The sequence below is a fragment of the Solea solea genome, chromosome 4 (genome assembly GCF_958295425.1).
Source record: "Solea solea chromosome 4, fSolSol10.1, whole genome shotgun sequence".
NCBI classification, from domain to species: Eukaryota; Metazoa; Chordata; class Actinopteri; order Pleuronectiformes; family Soleidae; genus Solea; species Solea solea.
This window is the reverse complement of record NC_081137.1, coordinates 22,164,427-22,188,512: the sequence shown is the minus strand read 5'-3', so window position 1 is coordinate 22,188,512 and position 24,086 is coordinate 22,164,427. Positions and strand designations below refer to the sequence as shown.

Below are 24,086 nucleotides of genomic sequence, written 5' to 3'. Positions count from 1 at the left end.
AGGCAAGAATAACAAGGAAGGCAAGAATAACATAGTAGATATTCAAGAATATCTTCTTCTGTGAGAAATGAGAAGAGAATACAAATCTGTCCAACAGGATACGTTATGACATTATTTACTAAAACCTGATAAAGGAGAAATACTAATCTTATACTTATACGGTCTTATGCAAACTTTCAAAAAGTTAATTTTGCTCATCTTTGAGCCAATTTTTATTACATGCACTAGAACAAAACAAAACTTCCACAGTTCCAACAAAGTAACAAGATGAAATATGCAGCATGCACCAGAAATAGAAGTGCAAACTTGAGCCTAACGCCTCCAGTCAGGATCGCAGTTAAAGGATGGTGCTAACAAGGAGAATCCTATTTTTTAATACAATCCTACAAATCAAACAGCCAGGTGTGCTTATTAACACCTCTCAGCGCTCAGCCACAAGTGTGTTTGCACATCTGTGCGTAAACACACACGGAGATTGCATACCTGAACGTGTTAGTACACCCATATCACCGGCGGAACCTACTTCTGCGGCAGCACGCACACAGTCTCTTTAGAAGAAAACTCCAGTTCTCGTCTGACAAACTCACACAAGTGCACACACTAATGCACACTGCACACGCCAGCATCTCTAACATCACTGCTCATTGTCTAGGACACAAGGCATCTCCTCTCCCTCCCTCCTCCTCCCCGATTTAATCTATTTGCACTTAAAGCAAGTCAAAAAGCTGCTGATCCAGCCAGATGCGCCACCTTGGATTGATCTTTCCTGACTCTACAATCTTGACCAGGACTCCTCTCCTCTCTCGGTATGATATAAGAGATGGATTTATGTTTCGAGGGCGAGCTGCTGATAAGAGGTCATCTCTGTGGAATAAGGCAATAACAGAACAAGACAAAACAGCGGCTTGATGAGAAAAAAAAAGAGCTCCCACCAGGATGTTACAGCCACATTGCTAGAGAACTGAATTTGTCTGGAGAATAATCAAATCTTAACACTAAGGATATTCGGTAACACATATTCACCATTAACTAGGTGCTTACTAACATGCATATAAGTAGCATACAAGACCTTTATTAGTAATTATCAAGCATGTATTAACAGGAAAAATCTTAATTCATGTCGTAATCGAGGTAAAATAAGGTGTTAGTAGGTGCTTAATAATTACTAATAAAGGGCTAACGTGCTATTTATGCATCTTAGTAAGCACCTAGTTAATAGTGAATATGTGTTCCCTAATCTAAAGTGTTACCGGATATTCAATAATAACAGAAGTGATGTGTTATTGTTAGAAGGCAAGTTCTACGACAACCGGCACGGCACGGCACGGCACGGCACGGCACGGCACGGCACGGCACGGCTTTCCACTACAAAATAGTACCTAATACCTAATACACAAGACTCGTCTGTTAAATATTGATATTTTAGACATTTCCCTGGTAATTGTTGGAGATTAACCCACGTTTTTAGGGTTGTTACGTCTTTTTAACTGATCTACAGTTCTTGTGTCGGACGTCTCTCCCTGTGACACGCACAGTATCGCCTCAGCTCGCTTGGAACCTCGCCAGAGCAGGTACCAGGTACCAGGTACTATGTGGGTGGAAACGCAACTTAACCGTGCCAGTGGAAACTCGCCATATGTGGTGCACAGCGAGGAGGTGCGACTTGTCTATTACAGTGATACAGTGCTAAAGGGGCTGCTTTACACTCTGAAAACACAGCCGTACAAGTAATCGCAGAGTTCCACTTTAAGCACACATGCATTGTGTTTATGCGTGTGATTCACAGCCCTATATAACACACACACACACACACACACACACACAAAACCTCCAACTCACTTTGAGGTGTCGGTACATAAAAAAAAAAACCCTACACTCCTGTGTTCAGTCATTAATACAAACCATCTGTGCTTGCACACTCACATTATACACAAACTAATTACTAATTAGTTTATCAACACAGGGATTATTTGATGTAAATCAAATGATTTAATTTACAATCACGAGGAAAACAACGCTGAACATCGCACATTTAATAAAAGTCCACTGTTATTCACATGTTAATTATGATATTTTGAGTCCAAACTACTAAAATCAGCAGAAAGCAGAAGTCAGAGGTGAGGGATTATGACGGATGTTAGTGAAACCTATGGTATCAGTGGAGAGGTGACACAGGATAAGGAGAACAAACTTAATCCCTTTAATCCAGTTTACTAATTGTTGTTGTGTGCGTCTCGGCAAAATATCTGTGGGAAATGCAAAACAGGCCGGTTCCCCTGTGACCTTGCCGTTCATGTCAAGGTCGGGGGGGGGGCAATTACAAGATCCAAGCGTGGAAGATTAAACTTTCGCTCAAACGAACAACAGAGACACAACAAATGGAATCTACAATCCACTTGTTGTCTGACATTAAACTAAGTACTCGCTCTTGCTTTCATTCTCGCTCCACGTTCCTTTGTCTTGATCGCTCTTGGACCGCGTTCGGCGTTTTAGAAGCTAAAAGTGTCATTTGATAATCCTCCGTGGCTAAGCTGCCGTCACACGGCGCTTATAAACGGCTCTTACAAGTTCAGGCGCTCCGAGGTGCCAAAACAATTCCAGGCTGACCACATGCTTCCGAAGCCTTGCATCCTGACATTAGTTCCTTCGCTGATCCTCTTGTCTTCCGTGTCTTTGTCTGCAGACTCGCTGTCAATACCAATCTGCTATTGAGCGCCGCCGGGCTTCAGGGAAATTGGGACTGGGCATTGTCCACTCTAATCAGAGATTTCCTGGACATGTTTAGCAAGGAACTCTGTCGATAATTGAGTGCGAACACGTGGATTTGGGGGGGAGGGGACCAAAAAAAAAGTGCTAAAACTATTTCAGACACTTTTTGACAGATGAGATAGATTTGCCCCCTTTTATTTTCCTTTTATGTCGGCCTAAGTGGATGAGAGCATAACTGGAGGCACAGCACAACTGAGGCAGTCAGTCAGGCAGACAGCCTTTGCTGGGGGAGGCTACAATCTTGTCAGTCTCAGCCGTAGATTGTATATAAAAATGGATGTGGCCTTCTGGTTTTGAGAAGTGAAGGCCAGGACGTATATGGCAGAAGAATACCTGAACCAAAAATAGCATTTAGCCTATTTCTTACCTTATTTAGAACACCTGTAAACACTTTCTTGAGGAATGAATGGTCTCGATTGCTAGTTTCATGTCGTCATCCGTTTTGAAAATGATGTTCCCATTTACAGGAAAACAGACAATGACACTCGGTGTCCTCCACATTCAGATGTCCGTGAAATCAAAAACAGAGTGAACGACATAAACGCCCTGCAGACACTGTTACACAATGTCACGCTGAAGCGAGGGTATATTAGATGTGTGTGTTTTCTTTGTTTTCCACCACACACCATCCCATAATGCCACTCTCAATAAGTGCAGTGGAAATTCCTTAACTGTGACAGCCCTGACTCCATTCTTATATTCGGTCTATGGTGTGAGCTCTCGCTGCATCACTGTGATAAAGCTCTTGGTAATCTGAATCAAGAGTGTATCGCACACACATGCTTCTATTCTATTCTATTCTAGTCTATTCTATTCTATTCTATTCTATAAAGAACAAAACAATACTTACACACAAGACTTACATGGGTTAGAAAGCACCTCATGCAGCGGTGTGCACACTTTTTTATAAGGAAAGATTTGATAATGTGAAGATTCCCGGGGACTAATGGTCCATTCAGACTCTTTTTTAACAGTTAAAGTTACATGCACATGCACTATTGGGACAATTATCATTTTTAAATGTCAATGTAACCAAATACAAGCCTTGCAGGAGTGAACAAATGAAAAAAAAAGTCTCTTTTGCCTCTTTTACACATCTGGAGACAACATAGATAACACAATAGGAGATGAATGGATGAATTTGTCTGGGACCCACTCCATCCCTAGCCATAAATAAGACATAATAAAACCGAAACCACTTAACAATTGAAATCTTAGCCCTAAACTTAACCAGTTCCTCAGAAATGAGGTCATGCCTCATTAGGACCCTGGTTATGTGTCCATGAGGACGATGGGTCCTGAAAACGTCAGTTCACCGTCTCCATAACTTCAGAGGAGGACGTGACATTGACTTACATTAACTCCCTGGATTCATTTCCTTTAACCTAACCTCATCCTGACCATACGACATGTCTTCACCTTAAAATGTGATCATTTACTTTATGCTTTTTGTCCTCATAGGGAAGACAAGTCCCTGTAATGTGAGTGTGTAAACAAATGTAGGTCCCCACAACATGAGTAACACACACAAACACACACACATTAAAAAAAAACAGTCCCGCTCTATTAAGCGGCAAAAATATGCCTCAATATATTTATACCTAAGGCGAGACTCAAGCTCTTTAAACCCTTTAAACATTTAAAGGCAATTTGCAGCAGACTATATTTATTTTGTATTTAATTTAATGCTACAGAGAGCGAGAGTTTGTTGTTTTTTTAAGACATTTTCCCTCACTGAGGGACAGCGCTGAGCTTCTTACTAATTAGACTGGAAGAACATTTGCCCTGCTGATGTGGGACTCGCTGCCTGCTGCACAGCCATGTTATAAACCTCTCTGATCCGTGGACACACGGAGGCCGCAGCCGCAAATCCTCCAAGATATCAACGTTTGACATTTACAGAAGAGAATGGAGGGGCTTGTTAGACGAGCTTCAGTCCCCAAAACTCTTCTCATGTGGATTCTTTTAAAAAATGGAACACATGCAGAGTACAGATGTGTTGCGTGCACGTGCGATCGCCGTAAACATTTGTGTTTATGCACGTTTGCTTCGCAGCCCCCCGGCGAGAAAAGCCACGTCACATCTGCTGATCCGTTTGCTCCGAGGCAGCTGCAGATAATTCACTTCAAAGACGCACGGTCAAACACCGTCTACCTTGTGCCGCAGCAGTAGGACAAACTGCTTGTGACATGCACGCCGAGCTGGAATATCAATGGAAAACGGAATCTTTTGCTGTGGTTATCAATGCGGATGAGGACAGAGTCTGCTCGCTGCAGTGAAACCAACACAGTGTCATTTTCTGAGAAAACAAATAACCGAGTCATTGTTTTATCGTGCTTGTTCTACAACTGCCCCTCACATTCGCACGATATGATCTGAAACACGATCGATGATGAAAACCCACTCACAACTAAACGCACATACTGTACATTATTGCTTTTGTGAAGAGCAGCACTTCGGGTAACTGCAACTACAGCAAGGGGACAGACCTTAAAATGACTGAGACCTAAAAATACTACACAAACTGCAGCATATTAAGACTTTTCCTCATAGAGCAGCACATTAAATGACACAGAAAGCCGCAAATAGACGACATTAATAAGTCCTGGGGAACATTTCCCTGCATATACGCAGTACATGACAAAGAGCTGCATCGATATCCAAACAAAGATGACTAAAGCGACGCGGCAGTTAGTCACTCAGGAAGATGATTCCATTTAATATTAACTTATTACCGGAGCCATTTTTCAACATTAAGTGCTGCAAAGTCTTAATGTCAAAGTACCAAGTGTCCTCATGATCTCCGTCTTAATGGCAGGTTAGTGCCTCAGTGTTAACTCCGAGGAAGTGGACAGACGCTGAAGCCGACTTAGAGAACGCTAACTCGCTAATGCTCGCTGTTATCTGCAGGCACAATGACACCGCTCTTATATACAGACTAAGTACTAAGCCAGGGCACCCTTGGAAAAAAAGAGATTTGCAATCTCAGTGGGATTATCCTGATAAAATAAAGGTTAAATAATATTTTTTTTTAAAAAGTAAATGGACCGGTTTGACTGAAAATGACATTTAATAAATGATGTCTTAATGTTGTGCTTGCTCTAACCCTCTGTTTGTAATTAGTCTTAATTGGAAAAGCTGAGAAGGAAATAAGGACCCGGTTGCTTCTGCGGCTGTTTATGGATGTGTTGCCAAACACATGGTTACTGGCGCCTCAGCAGCACACGTTACTCCCATGAAAACATGATCTATGTAGTCCTGACAGTGATCGATAATAATCCACTGTAAAATATACAAATGGCTGTGCCTAAGATGAGCAAACGTGTGCCTGATTGAAATTTCACTGCCTTCCCCTTAAACGTAGTCACCTTGTGCAATGATACGCTGCTCCCAGCGCTGCTGCCGTGCTTGAACTGATCCCTCAAAGTACCCTCCGATACAGGCACACATCGTGCGCTATCTGTGATGCGCGCCGGATCTACTCCACTGTGTCAACACGGCCGCCCTTCAGCTGGAATTCAATTTTTTTGAGAAAGACATCACGGGAAGCCAAATCCGGAGAGCAGACAGGTGGAGGAGCGACTAACTTTTCGCTGATGCCTACAAAATTGCAACAAGTTGGCACACGGTCAGTTTCAGTCGAGGCAGTTTGAGCCGTAACGTCAGACGTCTCTGACTGGCAGTGACAGTTTGACCCTGGGGCGAAAACGGCAAACATGACAAAGGCAAACCAGACTGCAGACTTTTACTGTGAAGAAAACTGTCTGCTCCCTGGTCCTGCAGATTTAAATCTTAGCTACAGACATGAAATGTTATGCCTCCTGTTTAACGAAGGCTCAAAAAAATGCATGCAACATACCACACAATGAACAATTCACTGATTACTCCTTTCAATCTCTGAAATCTCTGACAAAAGCTAAGGAATTATCCATAAAGTATGTAAGGAAAAACAATGAAAAAGGAATTACATTATACTCGCTAAACACTGAGATTCAGAATTCAAACAAGTCAATGAACAAACGCAGTTGCACACAAGTAAAAGAGAGAAAACGAACGAATATTAAGATGTTAGACGGACGTGTCGACGAGGGAAAGGTTGGCTCAGCCTCGACAGAACACGGGATATTTGGTCTGTGCTTTAGACAAAATGTCACTGGGCTCATCTGGCTGCTTCAGCTGAAAGGCCTGTATTGATCTCCTGATCCCCGCGTATCTGCAGCCGCTCTTCCGGGAGGCTCGCCTCTCTTAAAGGAATGACCTGTGAGAGCTGGGGATGCTGCCGCCGCTACACGGACCTCCTACATGCTCCAGTACGTCAGGGATTTCTCTCAGGGGGGTTTGTGGGTATCTTTTTTTTATTTTTCTCCCTGATTGGAAAAATCTAGGTCACCAGGCCGGGCACTACTTCAAGTTAATGCGATCATTCACTATCTCAGCTCAATCGTGCGTTAACATGTGTGTTAAAAGTCGGATTTTAGTCGGACTAAGACAATAATTTGGTTGTCTTAATGTCATGTAAACACGATAGTTTGACTATAATTGAGCTAGTCTTAGTCAGACTAACATACCTGGATAATGATAGTCATTCATAGTCCGATTTAGGGCTGAAACAATTACTCGATTACTATTTTGACAATCAATTAATCGGTTTGAGTGTTTTCAAGGAACAAGTTTTTGGATTTTTCAGCTTCTGAAATGTGAATATTTCCTGATTTCTTTGCTCCAGACAACAACAAAAAAGTCATTAAAACTAACTTACTAACTAAACTTAAAACTAAAACTAGTTTTTGGTTTGAGAAAACACTGATCAACATTTTCGGACATTTTATGGACCAAACGATTACTAATAAATAAAATTAAAATGAATAAATCGACAGATTAACCGATTATGAAAATAACCATTAGTTGCCGCCCTAGTCTGATTACTCCTGTATGTAAACGTTTAGGTAGGTTTACTGGAGGTAGAAGGAGAAGACTCATACAACTCACCGTCCATCTCACTATTTACTGTTTGTTTTTGGGTCAACAGGAAACTGATTCAATAGGCAATAGCTTATAGAGCGATACAGCGCCACCTACGGAGGTGAAGTCAGACGCATGTTTACTGTCTTAGTCAGACTATGACCTTAGCCCGATTAAACTGTGCATGCAAACGTAACGAGTGTTTGACTTAACCATTTTTCTCTATGTAGCACCTCACTCTTAACTTGACTTGTTTTATTTTAACTCCTCCCATTGACTAGAGTCTTAACATTCAACACTGCTTTCCTTACTCATTTATTTGAATTGATACTTTCCAAAAGCGAGCGTTTCACCCGACAGCGACAGATGAGCTTTTGCACAGCCATGAGCTCCACTGCACTGCATTGCAAGCCAGTACTTATTCATTAATTACCATCCACCGAGACTCTTAAAATGTTGCAGTGGGAGGTAAGATAAACTGAGTGCATAAAAAAGAGTGTTAACTCTAAAGTAACTAGCTGATTATCAATCACATGCATGAACTGATGTTTATGCATTAAAATGAAGTCACAGAAGACGCGACATGATTTCTCTTTTTCGGCAACCTGCAGTGCTTTTGCCCAGAGGGTATGGAGATTAGAGCTGAAAAAAATAAGTAAAATAAAAGGTGAAGTGAAATGAAATTCACACCCGTCAGCTGTCAGTCACATGGTCATCACTGAGTGGGCTTTTCTCCACCGGGAGCTGGGAATGATTTGGGAGGGTGTCGACGCATCCTCTCTTGTGTAAGAATGAATAATGCTGCAGCCTCTGGGCTCTCCTCACTAATTAAGTATAAAAAAAAGAAGAAAGAATTCTGGAAAAAGGCAAGAAACAAGCCCTGTTTGGTGTTACAGTCTGACAGACTGTGTTTGTGTTTGGTAAAAGAGCAGTTGCTGTTCTATCTTTATTTTTATGTACACTACTTTAAACTGAGGTGTGTCACATTTAAAAATAAACAGACAGTCCAATGAGTTCACGCAATACTAATGAAGCCAATCAGCTCCACACGACTCTCTGTGTTTCTAAAGGTGTTTAGATCTCATTCAGTGCTGCTGCTGTATACATACAAGCGCTCCATTGGTCAGGTGTGATAGTATTGCTTGACAGAGTCTGTTTTCAGATGAAAAACAGGACACAAATGATGTTACCTGTTATGTTCGATTATTAATCGATTACTAAATGAATCTTCAACTATTTTGATAATCCATTATTCAGTTTGAGTGTTTTCTAGAGAATTAAAACCAGTTTCTGTGATTATTTCAGCTTCTTAAATGTTGAATACAGTCTGGTTTCTTTGCTCCATATAACTAAGGAATCATTAAAAGTGAATCATTTCGGTTTGTGGACAAAAATGAGACATTTGACAACGTCGTCATTTCCAGGTTTGAAAACAAAATGGAATCAATACTTTTCTATACAATTACTCGATTAATCGATAAAATACTCAGCAGATGAATCGATTATCAAAATAACTCCAAAACAACAAAAATCTCCAAAAGTGAATAATAATTTCACTGGATACTGAACTTAAATCAAAGCATTAATTGGACACTTGTATTCTACCCTGATTAACTATACACTTAGGTTTATTTACGGTGAAAACACAGGAGAATTGCATGCACATGTGACACATAGTTTGCTCTGACTTATAAGGGATCAAAGTTCCACAGAACATTTGTTAATTGACGGCGTGCAGGTGTGTACATGTATATGCTCTGTGTTTACACGTCTACATGTGTCAAGTAGTAAAAAAAAAGGTGCAAATGCAAAAGCTGGTTCACACCATCTGTAATAATAATATTACATACAACAACTGCTCTGTTCTGCTGCTGCAGTGACGACTAAGGTTACAGCAATCCTGGAATTGAACATCTCTTTCTTTTCCAGCTGTCACACTCACATGGTCACATGAATGCCAGCACAGCAAAAGATAAAATAAGATGTACAATGCATTTTTTTTTTTTTTTTTACCGCAGCAGAAATAATAATCTATGCCAGAGAAAAAAACTCTCCAAAGTCTTTAGTGTACAAATGTCAAGCGTAAGAAATAAACAGAAACAAATCCTCGATCGTATAAGTGCCATTAAATCTCAATCTTTCATTTCAGTGTACAAACATGCATGAGTCTGTGTAAGTACATTATAAAAATAACGTCTTTCATAGTGGCGGAAGCTTCCCGATGTGCACCCACTGCACCCGTTTATTATCAACAACATCTTAATCCCTTCGATCCATCTTCAGCCTCATCTTGCTCTCACCTCTTGTTATTTATCTCTCTATTTATACATCTCTCTCTCTCTCCCTCTCTACAGTATATAAAACTGTATTCCTGCTGACACTGCACATGCACCTCCCTCGCTGCAGGGCTCTGGGAGAACAGAGACCAAACACCCCTGATGGCCTCCCTCCCACAGCCAGGATGACTAATAGGCCCCTGCAGGGTGAGAGGCCACAGAGGAGAAGTGCAAAGGTGTGAGGAAGGAGATCAAGAGGCGACGTCTTCTCACACGACTTACATAAGCCTCCTCCGTCGGGTCAGCTGATGCTGCTGATGCTGCTGCTGCTGCTAAATGCCCCACTCACACAGCCACGGTGGTGTGAATTAAGTCCATTTAGAGGGCAGATAATATTGACCACAATAGATTCTTGTTTGAGAGAACTGCGCTTGCCAGATGGAGGAGTCGCTGTTAAAAGGACGGCAGCATGGTCGCATGGCTATGTTGCACATAAGAGATGTATCGACTGGCTTTGTGCAGGAGCTCAAATAAGAGCCGCGAGCTTGTAAAGTGACTGCGGTGTTTGATGAGCAGTAAAACAAGCCAATGGATGATGCGATGGGTTTTGCTGGATGGAACTACTTTGTGAAATGTCAATTTAATGTCCTTTAACCGACAATTGGAGGAGGCCAGTAAACCAGGACAAAACTCTCTAGGAAAACAGAGAGGTTGAACCAGGATTCAAACCAGTGACGTGTGACTATGAAGATACGAATAATAAGGGGTGGGATCGCAGGGTACATCACGATATGATACATGATACCATGATACCAATAATATCACGATACAACGATTCTGTGATAATCAATATATTCCAAGACAATCGCAATTTGAGAAAAATAAGTAGCTTTCTGTTAACTCCCTCTAATTCAGCCCAAATTTCCTCTCATTCATTTGAGCAGCGCCACCGTGAGGAGACATGAAGTAGCGACACCCGGCGTGTGAAACTGGCAGAGATTGTTTACTTTAGAGCGCCTTCATTTATTCATTTAAATATCAATATTTGCCCTGGCGTATTGATTCTCATACTGCACGAGGGAGGACGACAACTAAATCAATATTTAGTTTCATCCCTACTAACAATTATTATGCAAATAGGTATTATAGGTTGTAATTTTATGCTCTTTTTTTTCAAAATAAATTTGGAAAGTTATTTTACATTAACATTTTTATGTTTTATGATGCACTATAGTCTGAATAATCAGTGCACACCAATTCCACACTGAAGGATGATTCAAAAGGTCATATGATGTTCATGATAAAATAATAAATGTCACATTTACAAGATTAAAAAAGACAAAAAAAAAAAAAAAAAAACGTGGCTGAGAAATATATCATGTTTTTCTAACTAACTATTTGCATGAGATGAGTATCGTCGCGGGGACTTCGTCTCTCTTAAGACACGGAAGATTTACACAAGATGACAATCCAAGATGGTCGCTGTCATTGTGGATCCATGTGCGTCCCCCGGGTAATATTAGTCCTGTGCAAATGGAGCAATTTGTTTCTTTTCATCTCGAGCTTAGCACCTAAATAGACTGCTGAAGGAGCGGGAGACACGCGCTGTATGTAAAACGTGTGCATATATAGACGTGGTACAACCTTTTTTTGATTCCCCTGTGCTCGCATAATATTCAATGAATATATTTCCAAATACAACTGGAGTGTGTGTGTGTGTGTTCCTCTGTTTATTTCAAATATTATTTATTTTTTGTACTTGCAGATTATGTAAATAAGAAATTTCAAGTTATAGCAATGTGTTGATGTCTGGACATTAAATGCCACAAAATAATATAACCAAAACCTGGCTGCTGTACTCACACTATCACTAAGGGAGTACTTCATGGATGGTAATGGTGTTGGACTTATATCTGACAGTATATAAACAAGCAGGACTTGTTTACTTGTTCACAAGTACCTCACGAGTGCATCGTTCCAATATATTCAGAGTTGTGACACGGAATATTCAATTGCCTGCAGCTTCACCCTCTCAAGGACTCGAAAGCAGAAACAGCATGTGTGGCTTTTGCAGTGAAAAAATAAAAAAATAAAAAAATAAAAATCACTAACAACGTTATTACCATCAATTTCCCAATCGTGTCTCGCCGAAACACGCGCACGCACTGTCACAAGCGCCGCGCATATAGAACTATACAAAAGACACACGGCTGCATAATGGCTTGAATATATTTAAATGCGCGTGTTGACTTATTTTTGCTCGCGCTGGGGCAATTGTTTCCATATCTGCCTGCTTAGTGAGTCTACTTTAATGGCACACGTCAAAGAAAGTGAAGGGAAAAAAATCCAATTACACGAACAAAGACTCCAGACCAATTACCACAGAGAGAGTTAATCAGACTGATCCAATTAAGGCAGAGATGAACAAAGGTGGGGAGGCTGCCAAGTTATGTCGAGTGACACTGATGACTAATTTCAGGGAAACAAGAAGAGAGAAACTTTCCATTGACTTCGCACAGAGCCACGGGATAATAACAGACGCAGTGCTGGAGGTTTCCTTGATTTAGTTGAGTAATGAAAGAGCGGTGTGGAGAAATAATGAAGAACTCCTACGACGTGCTCTTCTGCTCGCTACGGCCAGTACTTTGCTATCGACTGAGCACTTTTTCTGGTAATACTGAACTTTTTTGGACACAAATATTCCCACGTTGACGTTGGTACATGTTTGTGACGTCAGCTTCTCAGTGCCGTGATTCCTAAACGGTTGAATAACTGCAGGATACTGAAAAGTGAAAGTTATCTTGGGAAAAGGGGCAGAAGCACTCAGTCATTGAAACTTTTTCTGACAACTCTACAGCCACAGAATCAAAACAAATCCAGGCGGCCTGATGATTATGATGGTTATAAAAGTTAGGGTACAATTAACACTCATACGACTGCATGGAAATTCAGTCTATGTGTCTTATTTCTATGCCGATGAAATGATCAAGACAAACTATGTCCACTTTTATCGCAGTTGTTTTCATGAAGTTTTCATGTGACAAAATAAATCAAATCTGCTTCACATGCATTTCAGTTTAAGAGCATGATGCAATTATGTAATCTATCATATTATCTAATCTACTTCTCTTGGTGTGTTTTTTTTGCTTTGAGAGCCTGGTTTGTGTTTGCAGGCCGGCCTTCAGTCTTATTATCACCAGAGAGAATAAAAACAGTCGGCACACCGTACCCACCACGCTCGCAGTGGGTGGGAAGTAGAGTGCTGCAAAAGAAATACACTGCCCTGCTGTCGTGCACTGACACCACTCACTGTCAATGTTAAAGTATAGACGCTGATAAAATACCATAATATTCTAAAGACAGTGTCTTTTATTTATATGTTTTTTTTTTTTATAGAATCTCTTATTGAACCATACTGAAAGCTAAACCCGAAATCTAATATTTAAATACGCCTTTGTGGATATTATATCACCGCAAGAAAACCCTCAGGATGTGTGTTAAGATTTCGTGGTCCATTTTGTCCCAGTAAGGCACCGCAGCGTGACCGCGAGCTGGCAAGAACTAAGCAGCTTTAGTGAATTCAGCTGTTGTCATTTCATTTACACCTGTGTGTGTGTGTGTGTTTCTCTACTCTCACAGGTCACAATGTCTTTAGATTATTAAGTACAGAAACTACCGAGGAGAACGTTCCAGAAGTTTACATTTACAAAAACAAGTAGTAAAAGATTTGCCCTAAATCATCCCAAAGAAATATATTGGTGTGAAACGCAGTAAAACATAATATCTTTATAAACCTAACTAAAAACTAGGGATGGGAATCGGAATCTGTCAGTATCGGTCCAATATTGGTCAAAATCGCTGGATCGGATATTGGATATGCTAAAGTATTGCAGCTGAGTCAGGTTTGATCTGTTTATTTCTTCTTTTTTGGGAGAGCGATATTCTATAGTCTTTGAATTGACTCATAACAGCTTCATAAATGTTCAAAAATGACTAATATCAGTAACGCGAGTTTGTGGTATCGGTCACAAAAAAACTAAGATACTGAAAACTAAGATAAACCACAGTCGCTCGATATAACATGTGACATAATATTATAATACAACCAGAATCAGTACTGTGCCAATGTCATTCCATTCACATGTGACGCTTCCAAAGTATAGAGTCGTGCTACAGTGTAAAGTCAAGACACAGACACAGACAACGGGGACCAAGGCAGGGAAAGAAAGCCAAAAACAGCACAGAATTAGAAATACTGAATAATAAATCACCATTTTTTTCCCCCCTCTTGTAAAAGTGACAGGTCTAATATTTAAATGATGATTTGCCTCAAGGTACCCAAAAGGCACGGAGAAAAATATTCTTCTCCCCCCCCCCCCCCCCCCCCCCTTGTAAGACTTAATAATCAGTGTTAAAGATAAGTAGAAATGTCAGGCACGTACACGCAAAAACACATCAGATCAAACACAAGCTAATGAATAAAGAAAAGAGAAACAACTGCCATGGAATAAAAGTGTGTTCAGGTGAGTGCTGGTCTGCTCTGTGGTCAGCCGAGTCAGGAGTGAGGAGGGGGACGGCACGGTGAGGAAGAAAAGAGGCGGTAAACAAAGGACGGGAGCGTTGGCAGGAGAGAAATGAGGAGAGAGTTCTCGGGAAGACGTATTGAAGAAGACAGAGAACAAAGAGGTGGAAAAGAGAGGCCTTTTGTAGATAACAGACAAAAGTAATGTGACATTTTGACCTTGATAGAATTGGGCCACAAGAGTCATTTCTAGCTGCGTGAACTGAGATGGGTTCATGTTGTCATCTCTACCTTTCTTTTTATTTCTCTTGCTCTCCATATATATATTGGAGAACAGGACGTACTGTATGCCATATATCTGTGACTTTGCCTGATTCATTCCTTTGTTCTACCGTGAGTTCATCGGGTTTAAGATACGACAGAAATAAATAGAATTTTTGATTATCCAGCATTTACACACTCATTTTTTAAGGTTTCTGATATTTTATGGCCCACACGATTAATCGAGAAAATAAACGACAGATTAATCGATTATGAAATAATCGTTAGTTGCAGTTTTATATGTAACATATTCCAGATTTGCACCACAGACCGTTTCCATTGTGCAGGACAAGCACTCTACTGTACATTCAGGGTGCATTCACACCAGCCCTTCGAAATCCAAGTGGTGTGAATGCGCAACCGAACTCTGATCCGCCTAAAAACGTAGGTCTCGGTTTGCTTCAAGTGAACCAAATGCAGGAAGTGGACTACAACACTGGGCATTGTGGGTAAACACACCCAAAACATACATAAATGGGCGTATAATGTGTCGTTTGTTCACATTCAATGATAGGATTTGACGCAGCTTCAGAAGTTGTTCTGCATTGACCAACAGATGAGAGAGTTTTATCGTTCATTGTGTGTCTCGCCTTCTCCTTCGGTAATTGTTGATGCAGCGCCACCTTGAGGAGGCGAGGACGGGAATACGCGCAACCCCCAATGGAACCGAGTCTAGCTGAGACTATTAGGTGTGAAAAAGACCTAAGAGTCCATGTTTTCATCCTGTGGAATGACACGTTTCTGGACAGTGTAAGGTGAAGGATTCTCACTGAAGTCGAGCTGAGGCAGACACTAAAATATGACAAAGGATTGTGAGTGACGAAAATTTGAATTTATTTTTTGATACCTTAAAATTTGTAATTTTTTTTAAAAAGACATTTAAAGCAAAATATACATGAATAAAGCACCTACATTTATTTTAGTATATTTTACACATTTAATAGCATTCCGATTCCATTTCTCACAAACTAAAATTATGCAAATGCACTTCATTAAATCTGTTATTATTTATTGCTTATTGCTTGAGGCCAAAGTCTGTATTATTTGTTGAATATATATATCCGGCACATTGCCGCAGTAGCTCTGCATTAAATACTAACGGGTTCAGTGTTGCCAATGACCTTCTTTTTCCGAGCGAGAAAAAGTAAGCTCACCTCCAACTTTCAGCATTCATTAAAGTGATCGTTAAAGAATGAAGAGATGATAGAGAGCGGTGTGTTTTAAGAGGACACAGGTGAGATCGCTGGATAAAGTCTGGACCGGCGTTTGAGGCAGAGATAAAAGCGTGAAAAGAAGATGGAAGGTGCGAGGGAGCGGAGGAGGGAACAGAGGCGGAGGATGAAGGGGGAAACGGAGAGAGGGATGGAGAGACAACACATGGAATCAGTTCAGGGGAGCCTGTGATGGAGGGATAAGGTGACTGCAGGGCAGCATGCATGATGAAATGAATGAGTGAAGCATCTAAGAGGACCACAACTGGGCAGTCATTATGTGTGTGTGTGTTAGTGAGAGAGTTTGAGAGTGAGAGAACAAAAAGAGAGAGAGAGAGAGGTGGATCTGGCCAATGTGTTGAGGATTAGGGATTTAGGGCTTGTTGGAAGAGACAGTGTGTGTTTACAGGAGTCCAGAAATACGCCTCTTGCCTGGAGATGTGGGTATATGAACACGAGCAGGATGTAGATTTAGCTTGTTTTTGGTGATTTGGTATTCGTGGAAACGCTGAGGGTCTTGTTTGTGCACAGTGAGTGACTGAGCGCTCACATACTGCTGCATAAAATCAAGATGATTCAATAGATTGTTCTGATCCTTGATAATCATGAGCTCGTCCTTGTTTGAAGACATTGTTATAAAATACTCTGTCCTACAGAAACTGGAGATGCATATGATTACATGAATTACTGGATGAATCGATTACCAAATTCATCGTCAACTACTTTGATAATCGATGAATCTGTTTGGGTGTTTTACAAAGCAGACTTCAGATTTTTCAGCGTCTTAAATGTGAATATTTTCTGGTTTCTTTGCTCCATAAAACAGCATCAGAATGCTAAATGAACGAGGGCAGAAGAGGTTCATCAGTGTTTCCAATGCGCGTCACTATTGTTTTGAGGGTTTTTTGCCCTCCAGGTCTCAGCAGACGTGACGTTACTGAAAGCTACAAATGGTGTTGATTATCTTCTGGATTAATCGAGTCATCGCTTGGTCCATAAAATGTCAGAAAGTATTGATCAGTGTTTCTCAAAACTGGAAATGATGATGTTCTTAAACGTCTTGTTTTGTGCACAAACCAAAATGATTCACTTTTAATGATTTCTTTGTCATATGGAGCAAAGAAACCAGAAAATATTCACATTTCAGAAGCGGAAAAATCTGAAATCTGGTTTTAATTCTTTAAAAAACATAACAAGAGTCAGGTCACAATTTTCAATGATGGTAGAGTGAATATATTGTTTGTAAAACTTTTTGGTATACAAGAGCCCATGGAAGTGAACTGTCTTGCCAAACCAACCATGTACAAAAACTCTCAGGATTTTTTGCCTGGAGGAAAGAGACATCATGTCAGTGATGGGGTATAAATGGGAATGGAGAGAAGATGATGTGGAGCAATATCCTTGCTTCTGGCAACACAGAGTTAAAAAACACAAGTCAAACACCCATGTGTCTGCAAAGAGTGCAAACATAGTTGAATCTTGTTTTGTTTTAGTTTTTTACAAATTGCACAGTGAGAAGTGAGATCCAGATAAACTCATTCAACTTTTGACCAGGCTTTTTCTACTGTGTGTTGTTCAAGAACTACATTTCTTAGTATTTGAAATAATGACAAATACGGGGAGATGTCGAGCAACAAACCACTCGGGGTTTGTTGCTTTGTGATATTTTTTGCTTGACATTTATCCAAAACAAAAGACTGAAAAAAAAAAGAAGAAAGACTTTGGCTACGACTCGCGCGTTGTTATTTTTGGGGAAAACAAAATGTGACTAAAACCCGTTATTTTATTACACCTGTTCTTTTTTTTTTTTTGAGTTCATCGAGGGGGCAAAACAGGAACACTCAGCTTCAATTAGATCACAATCTATAATAGATAGGCCATGTAAATATCTTATGAAGGTGAGCCATGGAGAAAATGATTGTCTGTGGGAACATGCACACGGACAGATGCTTGCACATGCAAACAACCACAAAGAGTAGACACCGTCATGTCCTTGCAAGAGAAAAAAAAAGTGTAATAGAGTGTATTTATACGTTTGCTTGACTGAGTAAACAGTTGCAAGGACACAGACTTGTATATATAGACACAAGTGATCACTTTGCATCCTTGAGAACAACAAAAATCTTTAGCAAAAAATACTTTTATGTCTGAATAACAGCCAGTGTTATCTAATGTTTGGATAAATGTTTATCAACACAAAAAATGTGAATAACACCAGTGTCAGATATTAGCTTTTCCCACAAAATAAATGAAGACATTCAGATAAAAGAGATAAAAAATGCAGAGCTACAGTAAAATCTAACCCCGTCACTACAGATCCTCTACATACATGAGGAGGGCTTATAATAATGAGGATCAATGGGCGAGTTAGAGGTGTTTTACCACATGCTAACAGGACTGAATATATTGGGAGAGACAGTTTAGTAACTGTTCACTAGAACAATTTAACACGGATGAAGAGGTCTGACAGACATGTTTTAACAGCCCGTTTTTTTTACCCTCTATTTCATGCGGTTCCTCGTTTTCATAAAAGTCCTTAACAATCACTGAAGGACTTTAGCTTGGATCTAAATGGAAAGTAAATATTTTAGAGTAGCACACGTGACAGACACCAAGGATAACGGCCGTAATCCGTAAACAGTCGAAATCAAATAATTACATTACATTACATTACATTACATGTCATTTAGCAGACGCTTTTATCCAAAGCGACTAACAATAAGTGCATTTAAACATTTGGGTACAAACAAGTGCTTCAAGTAAGCCAAACTATAAAGTGGTAGTCATGAGTGCGATGTATAAGTAAGTGCAATAATCAACTCTCAACATAAGAAAGTCCAAATTCCATCCATCCATCCACTTTATCCTCCACACTCACACATACCACCGAGTGTCCAATTTACCTTAAGTCCAAATTCCATTTAATGTTTTATCTAAATGAGAGCAAGGGGCAGGAAAGGTCAGCACTGTCTGTAAGCTAAGGAAAGGCAAGTTCATTCAACTACAAATCAGCTCATTTCAAATGTATATGTATGTATTGCTTAAAGCTTAGTTGTAATCTCTTTCCTTTTGATTTGCACTTAATTGTCGTCGTATCTTCCACAAAGTAGACCAAACATGCAGAATGTCTAAGTTAAGAGTCATCTGAGCACGCACACACACACACACACACACACACACACACACACACACACACAGACTTATTCACTTATAAGTTCACCACTTCATAGCATGAAAGCCTGGCTGCTTTTGAGAGACTCCTCTCCGCCCCGTCTGGGTGGCGATGATATTATGAGAGCTAATGCGGCGCTAAGCTGTGCAACGCACCACAGGGGAGGACTAAAAGCAAACCCTTACCTTGTTGATTATCAATAATTCAGCAGAAATCAGGGTTAGAACGAGTGCAGCGCTGAGCGACGCATTGCTGCAGCGCGCAGGAGAGACCGTGCTCTCCGTTATCATAAAGTTTGCATGAGGTCCGGGCGACGGCGTCACTGTGGGTTGTCCAGAAGGCAGGATTAAGTGAAGGGAATTGGGGGGGAGGGGGGAGTGGGAGTCATCAACCATTCTGCATCTCCACCGAGACCCACCTGGCATGGAGATAATGGACCTGGATCCCACCATCGTGGAGCCACTGGAGTTCAGCTGCCTGACTGGCCAGCCCAACTCCTGGGAACGCGGCCCGTCATGTCAATGTGAAGCCAGACTTTAGATCCAGACAGAAAAAGGAAGGAGGAGGGTGGTGGTGGTGGTGGGAGGAGGAGGAGGGGGATGAGTCTGAAAACATGATGTCTCTGATAAAAGGGAAATGGAATTGTGCTAAAGACAGGAGAGCTAGACAATGATAAAAATATGATGATGATGGTGAAAGGACGTCAATTAGACCGTCTACTTTAGACGTCATCTTGTGCCTGCTGCCCGTACACCAGTGCAATGATTCTCAATATTCACTCGATTTATTCTACCTGCAACGTGCAATATTTTCTCCAGCCTTCATTCACCGTATATAATGTCCATACCTTGTCCTGTACATAATGCACATAGCCTAAAGTCCTTTTTATAGTTGGTTTTACCCTTCTTTAACCCCTTGCTTTGTTTGTGTTGTCTAATATTGTTGTCTGCACGCGTCTGACTTGTGGATTAAAGTTTATTTTATCTTACTCGATTATATTATAAGTTCACATTAAACTGTCACAGGCAGGAATTACCCTCTCATCCATGCCAATCAAGTATGAGGATGAGGGAACACGCGATCTGGACGCCGGGAACAGGGCGCATTACTACCAAAGAAGAAGAGAACGATGCTACAGCTCCCTCGGACACGTTCGAAGGTCGCCAGGTCGTGGCACGGATGACTTTCCTTGGCGACAACTTCTTCTGTTGTTGAAATACACCCCAACCCTATACCAAGGTCTTAAGACATGCCTGTCCAGATCCCATGTATCCGAAATCATTTATATTTTTAATTTACTTACTGTATTTTATTAAAGCAGCACGAGAAGAGCCGTAGCCTACAGCGTAACAGTGTCATGTGTAAGTAAAATGTTAATTTCTATTTCAAATGTATGAATTCAATGACTTGACATCTTCCCCTTCCGCTGTTTTCTGGCTCGCTTGTTAGCTGTGACCTGTGATAGCACAGCAACCTACATAACATTGGTGAAGAGAGCTGTGCAAATTACAGCGTGTGACAGGGAACTGGGATTTAGTGGTATTTATAATTAGGAAATATTTAATATCACCAGGTCAAGGTGCTGTGGAAAAAATCAGCTCATTCTTTACGGGGAAATGACAGAAAGCCGCTGGCCTGTCCTCACTGGGAGGTTGCGAGTACAACAGGTCAACACTTAATTGAGATTTATTGTGATAATTTATCCTCGGTAGAAAAAAAATGTATGCAAATGTAATCGTCGCTGTGTGTTTACAGGTCATATGTGCTCAGGATGGTGATGATGGATTATTGAAGGAGTCTGGGCGGCTCTGGTAAATAGGTTACTACTGTACTCTATAGCTCAGTCTGGGCTGTTATTGCTGAGAGAAAAACTGTGACTTTTACTTGAGATATTTGTTTTACTAGGTTTACTAGTGCTTAACACGTTTATTAGACCACTGAAAACATACAAATAACAAACTGAAATACCCACATTTGAATCACTGCCGAACATTACAACAACTAAAATGATTTTTTTCTGTTCAGACATGAAAGTACATAACTATAATTTGACATCTTAATCAAGAAATAATCATGTGCTTTTCAGATTTGGTTTTGTAAAACAGTAAATCTGAAAATTCAAGGATAACAATAATTATTAGATTGAAGCACAACTTTGGTTAAAGAGCTTCTACACACTGGTGAATTAACCGTCCCGGAAACATTAAAAATGATCCTGATAATTACCAATGCGGTTAATTTAGGGCAGCTGTGGTCTAATATATTTGTTAAGCACAGTATGTGCATGTTTTGCTGCATATCCAAAGGAGTCGGGCTGCACGATTCTGGAAAAACTCATGAACAAAAGATTAGACACATTCAATGAGGCATTCAAGTGAAGTGCCAAACAGTGGGATTTCTTTAGGCCCTGAACATTGTAGTGTTTCCACTAGCCCGACTCGTGACGTCATAACCAGGGAAAATGCATTCCGTCACAGGAAGAGGCACAAGAATCAAACCCAACAAAGCCGAACTGTAGCTCACTTAAAAAGTTAACAATCTCCAACATTTAGCAAAGAAAATGTCTAAAATCTCATCATTTACCAGAGGAGTCTGGTGTGTTTAGCGACAGCACTGCTGAAAGCCTACGATCGTGAGCTGCGAGCCGAAAGCAAACCTGTTTTTCGGCACAAGCTCGGTGTCGGGCGGTTGCGCGATTCTCGTCACTGCCACCTGGGTTTTCATCACCATCCATTTTGGATTTATTTCTCCTTAACGCACACTTTCGCCACGCAGATCATATCTTGATAACGTGGCCTTTCAGCTATGAAACGTTAACGCATCCTGTTAACATGACAAACTACATTAGGTAAAACAAAATCAAAGAAAAAGGAGGCTGAATTTCGATGAGGTTTGGTTTAAATCAAACTGGATTTAACTTCACCTTTGCAGTGATTTGCATTAAACAGGTGACTCCCATTTGCATTTTTATGGAGCTGCCGTGGCCTTCTTCTGCCCTTAACTCTCCGTGAACAGCCATGGCAGGAGATAGGGATGTTAATTAAGGACCACAAAAACCTCAATGGGAATGATCTCAATGGCTTTATTGTGTTATCCCCGATAGGTTTTAATTGAATTATGGACATCGCGGTGGGAGAACCAGAGCAGAGGAGAATGCTGAGCATGATGTTCCCCCCCCCCCCCCCTTCTTTTCACCCAATCAATTACACGACCAAACTTAAAGTTTCTTTCTTCAGAACAATGCAATCATTTCTAATTTCATCTCAAGCGGTATAAGAAATCGTTTGTGTGGCGAGACAAACACAACGAGGTCACCGCTCAAGGTCGCCGGTGTTTCCTGGCATCATAAATCAAATCCAGACACGGGACAGAATAAATAAAAAATAAGATAAACTTAAACAACTGCAGTTTTAACAGCAGTTAAGGAATCTGCATACAAAGAAAACACTGACCTGGGGACAAGTGAGATGCTTTGTTCCCCTCTGAGACGAGAAACTGGCGTAACAGACAAACGCTGTTATCTCATAAATCAAAAATAAGCCTAAAATAAAATTGATTTCTACATCTTGGATGGTGTGAAAAAAAGAATGCGTTCTAGTGAAATTGCTTTGATACATTTCAAACCGTACACAGATGGAATTCAGAAAAGTTCTGCAGCTTGAAGCCGCTGACAAATGTCTTCCAATAACTGTTATTTATATTCATTGATACAACTTTGTGGCTCGCGACGTTTCAAAACTGACAACGGCAAGTGGGCCCACTTCTCTTTTTTTTTCCCCGGTTTCTTTCAGCACCTTATTCTAATATTCCTTGTCATTTTTTATAGGCCAATGTTTTTTTTGTGTGTGTGTGTGTGTGTGTGACAGAACAATGCAAATGAAGTAGAGGACTGGCTTGAAGGCACTGATTTAGAAAACCATTTAATTTTCACAAATGCTGCCAGAGGATGATCAATTCGATATTCTGCAAATGGAATATAAAAGAGAGGGAGGGGGGGGAGAAGGGGAATTGATGTTACTCTATACTGTGTGGCTACGGTGGCATCGATTCCCTGAGAGACGCAACATTCCTCACACACTTTTCTCCATGTTTTACGGCCGTATAGGAACAATATGTAATATTTAACACACGTGCAGCCAAGAGCGCTTGTGAATATACTGTGTATATACAGTGAAGCACGCTACACGACGAGGTTTTCATTTCTTTAGCAAAAAAGAGACAAATCTCAGAGGACACTGATGGGTGGGAGGAAAGAGAAAAGGATTACACGAGCAAACAATGCAATCATGTGCCACTTTTAATAATCTTCCTCTTCTCTCTCCTCCTCCTCTTTAGAGTCGCCAATCTACTCATTCTAAATGTCTCTCTTTGCCTGCTGCTTCTGTGCCTTACTTTATCTTCTCTTCTCTTCTCTCTCTCACACACACACACACACTGCTTTCCTTCTTCTCACTCTCTCTCTCTCTCTTTTTTCTTGCCTGACGGAAACACAGCGTCACCGTCAACACCATAAAGTGTTGTGGATATAACGGATACGTTGGCATATAGACATGCAAGCGTGAAGACATTAATTGTTTTCCCCTCCGTTCGTCATCAGTTGACAACACACACAGCGGGGGGGGAGATTGCTGAGGGAGGTGAGAAATTAAATCAAAGTGTCACGTCTTGTAAAAATGAGGTAAACAAATATAGAAGTTATCTGATGGAGAATGTAGCAGCAGCAGCATCAGCAGCAGCATCAGCAGCAGCAGCAGCAGCAGCAGCAGCAGCAGCAGCCGTCTGTATTAAACCGTTATCCGTGGGAATAATGCACAACTCCTTATATGGACATCCTACAGGTGTGTGTGTGTGTG

At 40.8% G+C, this 24,086-nt stretch overlaps 1 protein-coding gene across 2 annotated transcripts in view; it reads right to left on the bottom strand.

Annotated features, from left to right (window-relative positions):
- fstl4 (follistatin-like 4) overlaps positions 1-24,086 on the bottom strand; it is a 202,685-nt gene that overhangs the window by 107,387 nt on the left and 71,212 nt on the right. The window lies entirely within an intron of this gene.